The 13,798-nt window shown below is 35.7% G+C and overlaps 1 long non-coding RNA gene across 1 annotated transcript in view; it reads left to right on the top strand.

Annotated features, from left to right (window-relative positions):
- The window catches only part of LOC149786355 (uncharacterized), a 44,493-nt gene extending 31,264 nt beyond the window's left edge, over nucleotides 1-13,229 (top strand). Inside the window, exon 4 of the long non-coding RNA XR_016425199.1 lies at nucleotides 12,839-13,229. This is a non-coding gene — a long non-coding RNA (uncharacterized LOC149786355). The remainder of the gene's footprint in view (nucleotides 1-12,838) is intronic.
- The last annotated feature ends 569 nt before the right edge of the window (nucleotides 13,230-13,798 follow it).

The raw sequence follows: 13,798 nt of genomic DNA on the forward strand, positions 1-13,798 counted from the left end.
GAAATAAAAAGAAAAAAATCAAACAAAGGAAACAGACGAAATTGACCCTGAAAGCCGAATGTCAACATTATGTGCCCCTGGTACATTGAAGAATGTAATTAATACATTCATTGTATTAAGTCTTTAGGTAAATTATATTCCAATGAAATTATATGTCTCTTTTGACCTAAAAAGCGGAATTCGTGAAACAACCATTTAACCACAACCTTGAAGAAATGTATTCGTCAAAGAGGTTCTATTTAATGACGTGTGTTAGAACACGCGCCAGCGCGCACGTTCACACACAATACTTTAACATTTTTGTGACAAAGTTTTTAGTGACTCTGATAATATGTTTCGTGTTTTCTCAACATACATATCCGACATTATGTTGCATTTATAATTTTTATGAGTACTAATGCCAACTTTGTTCTTGATTAATTTATATATCCTACCATTTTACAATTTATTTTTTTCCAATTTCCATGTATTTTTATTTCTTCTCCTCCCTCTGAGAGATTCTCCTCCCTGAGAGAGAGAGAGAGAGAGAGAGAGAGAGAGAGATTCAGATCTTTAAAACAACATCTTCGCGTTGAGTGTATGATTTCTCAGAAATCTCTAATCTCCAACAAGTTCTGTCCGTAAACGTATTTTAGGATTTCGTGATACAAGCCCGACAGGTGTGTCTAGATTTAAATACAATTTTCAGGTCAGATTTGAATTAAGTTTCCAGGTCAGATATACCGAGATTAACGAAGAAATGTGTTGTAATGGTTAGCGTAATGTATCATGTTGATATCTTAATGTTAAGGGATACTAAGCAATATGCGGTGTCGGCAAAATAAAATATTCTTCGTTGTACGCTATCTAGTAATGTAAACCATGTGAAGATATTGATAGTGTATTCCAGATATAGAGGATCTCATATGGATAACCATTTAATATTGAATTTATTAAAAACTAGTTGAATAATTTCCTTCTTTTGCGAGTCTTGCCGAGCAAGTTGGAAATTATTCAACGTCTTATAAATTCAATAAATTATCGCCTATTTGAAATTCTATTTATTATATTGGTTTAATACTGAGTGAAAAGAATTCAGATAGAAAGAAGAACAAATAACGTTTCGCATTTCATTTATTTCTGGTTCAGATGCCGCACCTTTCAATTCTTGTCCTTGAAAAAATAGTCCCGATCGCCGGTTAAAACAATATTGCAGAGTTAGATTTTCGTTTAGAAGCAGAAGTTGTTTATTTTTTTATAAGTTCAAATTCAAATTGCAAGTATTCTTCTGTTACGTGGTGGCTGGGTTGGTTATTGTTATCTAGAGGATGATCGACCACGGTGTTATTGCCCTGGTCGAGTGGATAATCAAAAATATGAAATTAATGGATGGAGTAAATATAGATCTGAGCAGAGATATAAAATAGAACAGCACGATCCCCCGTATGTAAAATATAACAATTCAATCAATCATACAAAAATTAAATTGCACAAGACACCTGAAGGCTACAGTTCTACTAGCAAATGACTAGACTACATAAACGTTATTACAAAAAACAATTAGCCGTTCTGTTTATACCAATATGACAAATTTCATCATAAAATCGAGTGAGCGATCGAACTCAGTTGTCCATCATGTCCGCATAACCTGTGAGCTAGCCGGTCCTTCCAAATTCAACGTTGGTAGCAGGCTAGAGTCGACGTAATTCATCTTCTTCTTCTAGAAGATGCGGGATTTTGCGGTTGTTGTTTTTTTCCTGTAGGTTCTAAGTTGATATTTTAAATCATGCGTGTCCTGGGAGTGGGGTGCAGGAGTAGAGGCAATGAAACAGGGGACTGCCTTCGTTACAATAGGTTGCCGATAGTATCTCTTCATAGACTGGGTATGCTCAGCGTTAGATAACGTTCTGGCTTTTCTCGATTCTCTAAACTTGTCGGTCTTGCTAGGTTTAACTATTACTATTAAGGTGTACCAAAATAATGTGAAAGTGTGTCTCGGCCGAATACGCAATTGAGATTTTTTCAGGGGAAAAAAATACTTGTTCTAATACGTTCTCTTTCTTTACAACAGAAACCACATATGTTGCTATTTTATTCGTGAGAGAAGTCACGTTATTCATGAAGTTTGTATTTTTCTCATGAAAAATATCACTTTGTTCTGTCAAAAATTTAGGCACGTTTTTCATTACAAAAGCAATTTTATAGTGACAAATTTACGATTTTTCTTTTTCTTCTTGAAAGTTTTGCATTAATATGTAAAGGCATTTTTGAGGTTCGTGTAAAAAGTCACAATATTCTTCAAAATTGCACCTCTTTCACCAAAATTGTTTTGTGAAAAGAGTAATTTTTATTAAAAGGACTAACATTTTTCTGAAAGGTTTGCAAAACGTGTAAAGGGACATTTTCGTGACACGAAAATCAAGCAATTTTCACCAATGGAATAAAGTTACATTCTTTATGAAATTACATTTTTATTCCATTGCGACTGTTTCCAAGAAACAGTATTGGTAATGTTAAAGCAAAATTACTTACTTTTATGATGAAAAGTTTACATTATGTGATGGAATATTTTTATTAAGTGACATTTTTTATCAAAATTGGCTTTTTTTTTTTAAGAAAAAGTAGCTTAATCATGAAATGATTAAGATTTTTCCGGTAAGGTTTGCATCAGCGTGCAAAGGCACCTTTCGTAAAGAAAGTGACATTCTTTATGATCAATGCATTTTTGGTCAGGAAGATATTGCCCGCACATGCCGACACTACGGCCATGTTACCAGACCCCGTCTAAAAACGTGTTCTAAAATCTGTCTTTCCCAATTCATTCAATTCACTGTCTATTCCGCTCAGATAATGAACGTGGCAAACGAGGAGTACAAAGTAAATCAAAAGTAGATAAACACTCTTGTAACATGGACAGCATATTTCTACAGGCGACAAATGGTGTAGTTACAAGTGTACTTTTTTGAATAAGATTTTCTAGATAAAAGAGTTAGTTGTTGCACAATTAGTCACCTTGTTATAAAAGCTTTAAAAACCATGCCAATTTTTTTAGTTGTTATAATTCACATATTACGCATACAATTTTTGTTTTAGATTTGAACTGTTTTATTAAGCAATATAGAAGGACAATTTAATATGTAATGAAATGCATGACCTAACTAATTTTCGTTGCATAATATATTCCTTGGAATATTTGGCCATCTTCAAGTTTCAGTTGGCAAACGGTGGTCTGAGGTTTTAAATTTAAAGCAATTTTCATGTTTTCCCTCCATTAGTGTATACCATATATGATGGCATTCAGTTTTATTTTAAGTGGAATGGTTATCTTCCAACTTCTCCATATACCATGAAAAATGGGGTACTCCTTTTATGTTATAAGATCCACCTTAGAAAACCTGTAATTGAACCTGCCGATGTTAGTGACTTGCCAGCTGGTCCATGTTCCATGTACACCACGTAATGAACTTTATCTATCATTGGCATCGCAAGAGTTTGGGGGTATAGCTCGTAGGCTACATGTGGCTTCTTTTATCTTACCTGGTAACTGGTTAGACTGCCTTCTTATCTTATCAGCAAGTTAGGGTTCCGTAAACCTGTTGGGGCATTTAATGACGTAAGTGGCAGACAGATTTCTTCGCGAAAACAATGCTTTCTTAGCATAAATTGTAAAACGTGCATGAAAACTTTTTTTTTCCGCAAGAGGAAAGTGCAATCTTCTTGAAGAATATTTGTGTGTTTGATTAAAAATACACAGTTGAAGTTTTCATGAAATAGTTCTTATTTTAAAAAATGTTCAGTCATCTTTAAACTGACTCCTTAAACAATGTCGTTGTTAAATTGAAGTTACTCTCCAGTGACCTCCATGTCAACGATGATATGACTACATGATCTCTGTTGCGTGAAGGCGTCTTAGCATGCTTTCAAGTTGTTTCAAAATAGTTCTTAAATGTTTTAGAGTTGGTTATGTCGTAATGAAGTTTTAGAAACTTGCAATAAATAAATTAGTTGTTTAAAAGGGTAGCTTATTAAATATGTTCACATTTTAACAATTACCATACTGTACTCTATATTGTTATATTATTTAGAATTAACATTCATTGTCTTTGCTCTCTTGAAGCCTTATGACAAAAGTGCATGGTGTATTGACCAACCACTTTACGCTAAAATAGTGGATATAACAAGGCATTTCTGGATATTGCTCAATAATGATATATTTACGCGTTTTAGAGGGGTATAGATACCATTATGGTGTTTTAGAGACACCGGATTTGAGTGCTTGAACGTTCTAAAGAATTATGACTTATGCGTGTTAGACTGTATGATGTAATTTCAAAGCATTTTTCAAAGAATTTTCATATTTATATATAGTGCGCTTACAATTTATTTTTTATTTATATGTTTGGGAAATGGATAACCCGACAGATGATAATATAATTTACCAGCTTAGTGCTTTTAGGAATGATGATTTTCTTCATAAATGATTACGGTGTATGTGATAAATAAATATTAAGATAGTTTGCTTTTTAATATCGAATCTTATTCAGTTGAGAAAGTCTTAACATTTCTCCAGGGTTGTTTTGTTTTTTTTATAAGTGTGTAAATTACATTACGTCCAGGGCCGTAGAGAGCGATCACGGGCCCTGGAGTAAGAAACACTCGGGATTCTCGTAGTTCTTGTTCGGCCCGAACCCACGTACGGACCCGGATCCCGATGATATATCCCCGGTTCCACCCTATCCGTGTCGGCCCTGATTACGTATAAGGGAGTTTTGGTAGTGGAGACTTTCATATCGATATATACTGTATTTATTACCATAAGCGTTTAGAGTGACAATTAACTGGGTTGGTATGGTAGCTAGTGGCGACATAATATGTCTGTTTTCGTGCTAGATCAAGGTCGTGGAGAAATTAGTCCCGCATACATGTAGTCCTTGTTTTTGTTGTTGACAATTATTCTAATGAGTAATGCAATCTCTCCCACTTTGTACTGTACACGGTACAGAGTAGAAAGGAAATGAAACCTTGCATACGGACACTTTTGCATTCCCTCACTTAACCAGGGAAGATCACAGGGGCTCGTTACAAAGAAAATCAAGGGATGGGGGTTCTTACAGGTTAGAACCCCCATCCCTTGATTTTCTTTGTAACGAGCCCCTGTGGGGAAGATACAAGCTAGCCAAAGTGACGTAACCTCAAATTTTACGTCCATCTGCAAAATTCAAAGATACCCCCCCAACACACACACACACACGCAGAAAGTTGGGATTGTGGGCCACTTTCTTTAACGCGTCCCACCCACCCCACCTCTAAGGGGCCTTGGGAGTGATAGTGACGGCACTGTCAAGTCTTGAAGTAAAAACTTTCAGCTCATTCTCTTCTTACGGGCTATTGGTAACAGGGCCAAATAGAGGTGCCCCCCCTCCCCCGCAATAAAAAAACGTACACACACACATACATACACACGTACACTCACTTGTCACTTGAAATTTTACCATCGTTATACTTTTTCGCACGTTTATTGGGTATTATGCATGCACACTTTGAGTAAATAGACACAGACTTTTTGCTTTGGTGCCCATATGGGGAAAGTCAGGGCCCATTTGAGGAAAGTCAGGGCCCATTTGCAATTTTTGAGACAAAAAACAACAACAATACTTAACCTGATCCGGCCCTGGATAATGCGAATAGTCTTAACAGAGTGTGTTGGATAGCCAGATATATTGTATAAGACGTAATAAGCGGAAAGTTACAAATTATTATCTGTTTAGAGGAAAGAGTATTTATATTAGCTAAAACAGGCAATTTTATCATGTTATTTATGCGCAACAGATCCAGGCCATGGTATAGTATTCAGTTACTGCATTTTAATTAACGTGATGCACGAAGAATAAACAAGATGTAATGAGTGTTAAAATTTTCATTTACACTGGACCTTGCGTACAATGCATGTAGCTAACATGACTATACCATATAATGGGGGTTGCCATATTGGTCTCCTTCCAGTCAACCCGTTCCCTTGACTAACGTTCATATCACACGTTAACCATTAACCCGATAGCTATATTTTTAAAAAAAGTGCAGTTGTGGTTGGTGCTGATAATAGCGAAGAGAATTCTGAAGTATTCCTGAAATACATGATATATAATGATTTACATGTATGTGCTTGTTTACATTTTACTTCGTTTTCTCTCTTCTTTCACCACATGTAGCTCCTAAATATTAATCCTCCAAAGTTTATATATTTGGGTATTATCGGACCTTTATTCTTAATAGTATCAATCTAAAAATAACGAAAAACAGGCGATTCCATTAAAGTCACTGCTCGCCAAAGAATAGTGTCATTCAAATGTAGGAAAAGACAAATTTTTAACAAAATTACAAACTGATCACGTAAGATGTAAGACCAGTTGCATCCTTTAGAAGATGGTATTTTATCAGTTTTTGTTGGATATTAGGATTATCACTAACAGGGCCATAGAAAGCGATCACGGGCCCTGGGGTAAGAAACACCCGGGCCTCTCCTAGTTCTTGTTCAAACTAAATTTTTCTTTTATAAAATTAAAAAGTGTTGTTCGGCCCTATATATCCCCGGTTGCCACCCACCCACCTTGTCGGCCCTGGTCACTAATGGCGAATATTAAACAAAGTTTAGCGCAACATGCTTAGTGGCGCTGAGAATTACTTGAATACATGCATATATCAATGTGCTTTTGTACAGTGGATTCTACGATGTCTCGACCAGGCCACGTATAGGTCAAAAGAGTTGGGACTTTTGGGGTAAAATAATGTATATACATATTAGTGGCGATTACGTGATTTGAGCACTAGGTAGTTAGTTTTTATCGCTATACAGTGTAGTCACTCGCAAAGATATTGTGAGCTTTAGATAGCAGGATACATGGAGGCGGCTTAATACTGTTGGTGGTTTACATAAAGGGGAAATATTAGATCAAATGCCTTCATTTTGAACATTTTGCATTGAACCCGTTAATAGAATACCAAGAAAGTGGTTTGAGATTTAAACTCAAGATTCGTTAATTAATAAAGTATGGAAAATTGAATTACCATTTGTGGCAGAACAGATAGACGTACATCACTGCAGAAACACATGTGAGCAGCGAATATGGAAATATTCCAGACAGCTCATTCGGGAGAGCATCAAAATGTTTCTGACTTAACATTGAGTAGTTAATATTATTACCAAAATACATGAAGAATTGTGTTATTATCTTCGTCATAAAATGCTGCTTATGACCAATACAGGCCTTCGTACCTTTATGTAGGACCCACTGTCAAGGTTGTTCAGGACTGACTAGAATCCATTTTATTTGCAAACAGTATGTGAAGAAAAACTGCTCATTTTCCATTTCTCCAAATTTATACAAAATCCTCTTCTCCTTGTCACTAAATGGATTATTCATAAGTGTCAATGGCATTTCATTTTCACTACATATATATTCCTTATTAATGTACACGGCATTAAAGTCTGTGGACAGAAAGGTATGGAACGTTTTGGAAATTATAGGTTATTCTTTCACAAACTCACTGCTAAATGTTGCCGGATATTTCATTAAAAGAAACGGGGCATCACTATTACCATAATTTATACCCATTTCTTCATTATCAGAGGGGGTCCGGAGTGGCCGAGTGGTCTAAAGCACTCACCGTTACGGATCACTGCCATCTCACCTCTGCGTGGGTTCGAGTCTCAGATTCGGCCAATGTTGGTATGTGAGAAAGCTTGCCAGTAGCTTCTCGTGGGTCGGTGGTTCTTTCCGGGGTTTTTCCGGGTTCTTCCTCCACCATTAATACTGGCCGCCATGTATAGTCTATCTTGTGCTGAAAAATGGCGTTAAACCCTACAACAACAATAACAAAAATCATTATCAGAGTACCATTCCCCATCCACCTGTACTGAACTGTGTATTACCGATAGCCCTAAAAAGAAAAAGGAGCCAGATGGCCCGTGGTAATTGGAAACAAGAGTTCCTCGAAGGGATTGTCACTCTACTGGGCGCAATGAATTTCCAGGAATTAAATGTAAGAATAGACCAACCCTAATATTATTTAGTGACAAGGCGCTATTCAAATTAGCTGATGTGGTGGACATATTCGATGTAATCTTTGCACCATTTTCGTCTAGGACCAACAATGAATCATAAGAAGTCTTCTGGTGGAAAACCCGAGTTTGATAACACTTTCCTTTTGGAGGATTAACGATAGCAGGATTGTCAAGATGCAATGGTGCCATAGTTGATATCAGATTCGCACCATTTCTATTTATACTAACTAGATATAATAAGAAGTCTTTTGGTGAAAGCATAGTGGCTAGGTGATGTAATGACAAGATTTGCAAGATGGCCCTTGCGGAAGTCATATTAGAAGTCAGATCGGTACCATTTTAATTTAAAACTTAAGAGACATTATAAGATATCTTCCAGTGAAAATATAGTGCTGGTATGACTATTCATACAAGAGAAATAGTGATAGCAAGATTTTCAAGATGGCCACTGTGGCAGGGATGCTGAATGTCTGAATAGCTTCATTAGGACCAATTATACATCACGAGAAGTTGTTTATTAAAAAAAACTTGTTATGACCATCCATTTAGGCATCATTAGAAGTCTTTTGGTGAAAACCCCGTATCATAATGATCAACCATTCAGGGGAATTAGTGACAAGAAGATTGTAATAAAGTCGTCATAACACCTATATTGGATGTCTGAGCTACATCATTTTCATTTAGGACAAGCTAGGTGTCACGAAAAACCTATTGGTGAAACCCCATGTCGATACCATCCGTTGGGGGAGGAGTGGAGATAGCAGCATTGTCAAGATAGTCACCATGGGGGCCATATTGAAGGTAAGAAATTTTCATTAAGAACCTACCATGCACCATTAGAACTCTTCTGATGAAAACCTCGTATGAACACGACTTTCCATTGAAGCGGAGTAGCCAAAACAAGATTTTCAAGATGGCAACATTTTGGGCGTTTGATCAGGATCATTTCAATTTAGGATTAACAAAACATTAAACGAATTTTTTTAAGATCAGAACCCCATGCTAATATGATCATTCATTCAGAAGAAATAGTGATGACAATATTTTGAATCTGGTCACTGTGGCAGCCATATTAGACATCAGATTGGAACCATTTTCATTTAGGGCTAACTGGACATCATAACAAGTCTTCTGATGAAAACATCATGTCAGTATGACTTTCGATTCAGGAGAATTAGGAATAACAAGAGTTTCAAGATGGCTGCGCTGACAGCCATATTGGATTTCTAATCTGTACTCGTTTCATTCTGAACCAAAAAGACATCATCTGAACTCTTTCAGTGAAAATCTTTAGTTGATACGAGCGATAATAAGATTTTTAAGTTGTCCTCTGTGTTGGCGGCCATATTGGATATCAGATCAACACCATATTCATGGAAAGACCAACTAGAATATGGGATGAAGGTGTGCGTTTCATGACAATATTTCAAGCTGTTAGAAGAAGTAGTAATAACAAAATTGTGCTAACGGATGGATGGACAGAGTTACGACGAACGAAAGATGATCCCACAAGCTCGTCTATTCAATGACCAGTAGGGCTAACAAATGAAACCCATGCTAGTACCTTTGTTTTTGGTTTTCATTCAAGATCAACGTTTGAATAACGTATGCATGTAATATCTTCCTTATAGCGTTTCTTTTGGATAAAATCAAACAAATTATTCAATCTTACTCCCCTTTCTACAAACAAAAGACGTGTTACGCTCACCAAGAGGGAAAGATCGCATATAACTTCTAAGGGAACACTTATCATACCAGAAGTTCGAGTTTCCATGCCAACAGTCTGTTTCAAAACAAAAGTTTGCAAGGTTTCAGTAATTACGTTACTTTTTAAATTGAAAAACATAAACTCGGGTTTCTCTTTTAAACAAATGCAGAGACTTACGTGATTCACTGTTATTCATTCCGCAGTTAAACTGCTTATGGCATTGTACAATATCTTTCTGTCTGAGCGCAATGTATGTTTTCTATTAGTCATGTTGCACTTTGTGTAAACCACACAGTACATGGGTGCACGCAAGATTGGGGGGGGGGACGGGTGCAACATGTAGTGGTCAGATAATTGATTTTACGGATGTAGGCCAAAACATGTTTAGAGGTGCCCCTAGGTGCGACGTTTATGACTTAGTATGCAGAAAAGAACGCCACGTAAAATATCGGAAGCCCAACGATAGTGCATGTTTTTAAGATGAATTTCCTAACCAAAAGGAAATTACGTCAATAATTTATAGGCAAATATATAAAATGTTGTACAATAAGGCCAGTGCCTGCATGATGAGCCTACGATCAAAGCATTGCTTAAATTGGTGTTATATTGGCCCAACAGTAAAAGGGGTGGGGGCAACAAGCAATATGCAAAATGAATTGTCTTAGCTTCATAATGATCATCCAAAGTACGACTAAAATCCACGAGCTTGACCCTGACCCTAAGGAAACAAAAATGAGAGTGTGTGTTGTGGAATTTATTGTCTTAGATAACTAATATGAAGAAAATCCATGAAATATTTCCATGACCTGGACACAAAGGTCAGATGAATGGGCATGAATGTCACTGAATGAGCTGTCTTCATGACGATTTGTCACAAGTAGAAATATAATCCATCAAGTGTTTAAGTAAATATCAGCGGAGGAAAAAATTCTTAACCAAAACCTTGCTAAAGTTTTGTATTCCATTGCCCATAAGATTAAAAGGGACATCGAGCATGTCTCGGAATGAATTGTTTTAGCTACATAATGGTTAATGCCAAGTATGATAAAAATCTAGTTAGGAGTTAACGAAATGTATGCAAATAAAAGGCTTGAACCAATACCGTGTGGTGTTTATGACGCCGCCATTGCCGCCACCGTTATTGGAAAAGTGACTGATATATCCCGCGTTTTAAGAAAGTGAGGTAGACAAAAATAGCTGAAAGAGAATTTATAAAATTAGATCCAGTCCAAGAATGTAATATCTGCAGGGAACTTGATGGAATATGTACCATCATCTAATAAGGAATATATACCATCATCTAAAATGGAATATATACCATCATCTATAAAGCAATACTTTTTATATGCATAACAACATTATAACAAAGGAGCATCAAGAATGTTCAAAACTTTCTTTCACCCAGTTCATAACATAATTTTCATGGTACTCATCATACTTACGTGGATTTTTGTTGTAAAGGCACTATTGCGAATATTTCGTGACAGTCCATGTCGGTAAGTCCTTCAATCCATCCATCACTGTTTTCATACAAGTTTCTCACGGCTCCTTTGTCTCAAGAGACAAATGGATGGAGCTGAATAGTCATGGTAACGTATCTGTTGGTGACATATCTGACAAAATTAAAATTGACATATATATATATATATATATATATATATATATATATATATATATATATATATATATATATATATATATGTGTGTGTGTGTGTGTGTGTGTGCATGTATATATATATATCGAGAAACAGGGGACAAAATACTTTCCAGCTCCCTTTGTTACTTTTAGATTTATCTTGCAGTAATTAAAAAATATATGTTTTTAGAAAGTTGTAATCCGTACTCAATATGCTTATTTATTTTTAAAAATCTCTAACAAGCATGAAAATCACTCTTGTCACTAAGAGATATATATGAAAATGTAGAGTCAGACTGTGTTATATTTCAATCCATTATCTTCTGTGTCAAATTGTGCCATATTTCAATCCATTATCTTCTGTGTCAAATTATGCCATATTTCATTCAATCCATTATCTTCTGTGTCAAATTGTGCCATATTTCAATCCATTATTTTCTGTGTCAAATTGTGCCATATTTCAATCCATTATATTCTGAGACAAATTGTGTGATATTTCAATACATTATATTCAGAGTCGAACTGTGCCATATTTCAATACACTATATTCAGAGTCGAACTGTGCCATATTTCAATACACTATATTCAGAGTCGAACTGTGCCATATTTCAATACACTATATTCAGAGTCGAACTGTGCTATATTTTCAGTTTAATATATTCAGAGTCGAACTGTGCCATATTTCAATTCATAATAGTCAGAGTCAAAATGTGCTATATTTTCAGTTTAATATCTTCAGAGTCGAACTGTGCCATATTTCAATTCATAATAGTCAGAGTCAAAATGTGCTATATTTTCAGTTTAATATCTTCAGAGTCGAACTGTGCTATATTTTCAGTTTACTATCTTCAGAGTCGAACTGTGCTATATTTTCAGTTTACTATCTTAAGAGTCGAACTGTGCTATATTTTCAGTTTACTATCTTCAGAGACGAACTGTGCTATATTTTCAGTTTACTATCTTAAGAGTCGAACTGTGCTATATTTTCAGTTTACTATCTTAAGAGTCGAACTGTGCTATATTTTCAGTTTACTATCTTAAGAGTCGAACTGTGCTATATTTTCAGTTTACTATCTTAAGAGACGAACTGTGCTATATTTTCAGTTTACTATCTTCAGAGTCGAACTGTGCTATATTTTCAGTTTACTATCTTCAGAGACGAACTGTGCTATATTTTCAGTTTACTATCTTCAGAGTCGAACTGTGCTATATTTTCAGTTTACTATCTTCAGAGACGAACTGTGCTATATTTTCAGTTTACTATCTTCAGAGACGAACTGTGCTATATTTTCAGTTTACTATCTTAAGAGTCGAACTGTGCTATATTTTCAGTTTACTATCTTAAGAGTCGAACTGTGCTATATTTTCAGTTTAATATCGAGTGCATAACAATAAGAGTTTTCATACACTAAAGCAGCAAGTCGAATATTAATCCAGCTCTGGTTCGTTTCAGGATACCGTTGAGATGTCAGACAGGTGTACGCAAAGCAGTTCATGCAAATCTCGCAAGATTGTTGGGAATTTAATGAAACGCAACCGAAATGCATTTTGAATCAATGTTTGATAATTTGGTTTTAACATGGTCAATACGTTTTTTATGCGAATGTTTCTAATTTTACTTCTGGCTCCTTTCAAACACTAAATTTTGCAAATGGCACCTGTCAGCAAATAATGCTCCTGAAGTGATCAAGGATTCAACTGGTATGGATGAGCCACATGAGAAAAAAAAAATTTGTTGTATGAAAATGTTTCGAATTTGAAACTTTGATTATTGTTCAATACTAATACAATTATTAAGCTTGTTAACGTTTGTCCTCGAAAATCTGTTTCTCTTTCTTAATCAAAGGTTGTAACATGGACATGATTAAATTCTAGTATAGTTTCAGTCTTGTATCACTTTTACTCAACTTCAAATACCAATGGTATTTATATACACACCAAGTATTGGGCTCATAACGCATTGGTAGGCAGTTAAGATTTGGTATTGGGGGTAATACTGGAATTAACTTCGGTCCATACTACTTACACGGTAATTCTGATATTGGGTCATACAAAAAATCCAACTTTAAAGTGGTCCAATGACACACACTGAGGTGACACCCCCTTTTATATTACAAGCACCCTAACATCTCACAAAAAGTTAGAATGTAGAAGAAGGTGAATGAAATAGACAAGCACTTTCACACACACACACGCACACACACACTATGACACACAAGGGTAAGGAAGTGTTTATAGACACACTACTATCCTCTTAGATAAAGTAGTGAAGAAGATATACATATACATGCACAAACACACAGATTCACTTTTCTTCTTCTCTTTTCTCACACTGCTGAGCCATATACCAATACTCCCTTCAGACACACCTGCCTTTCCACATAAATTCTACTCTTCCAGATATCTGTGTCCG

Source organism: Sinohyriopsis cumingii, chromosome 12, assembly GCF_028554795.1.
Source record: "Sinohyriopsis cumingii isolate HCF-2022 chromosome 12, ASM2855479v2, whole genome shotgun sequence".
Taxonomy (NCBI): Eukaryota; Metazoa; Mollusca; class Bivalvia; order Unionida; family Unionidae; genus Sinohyriopsis; species Sinohyriopsis cumingii.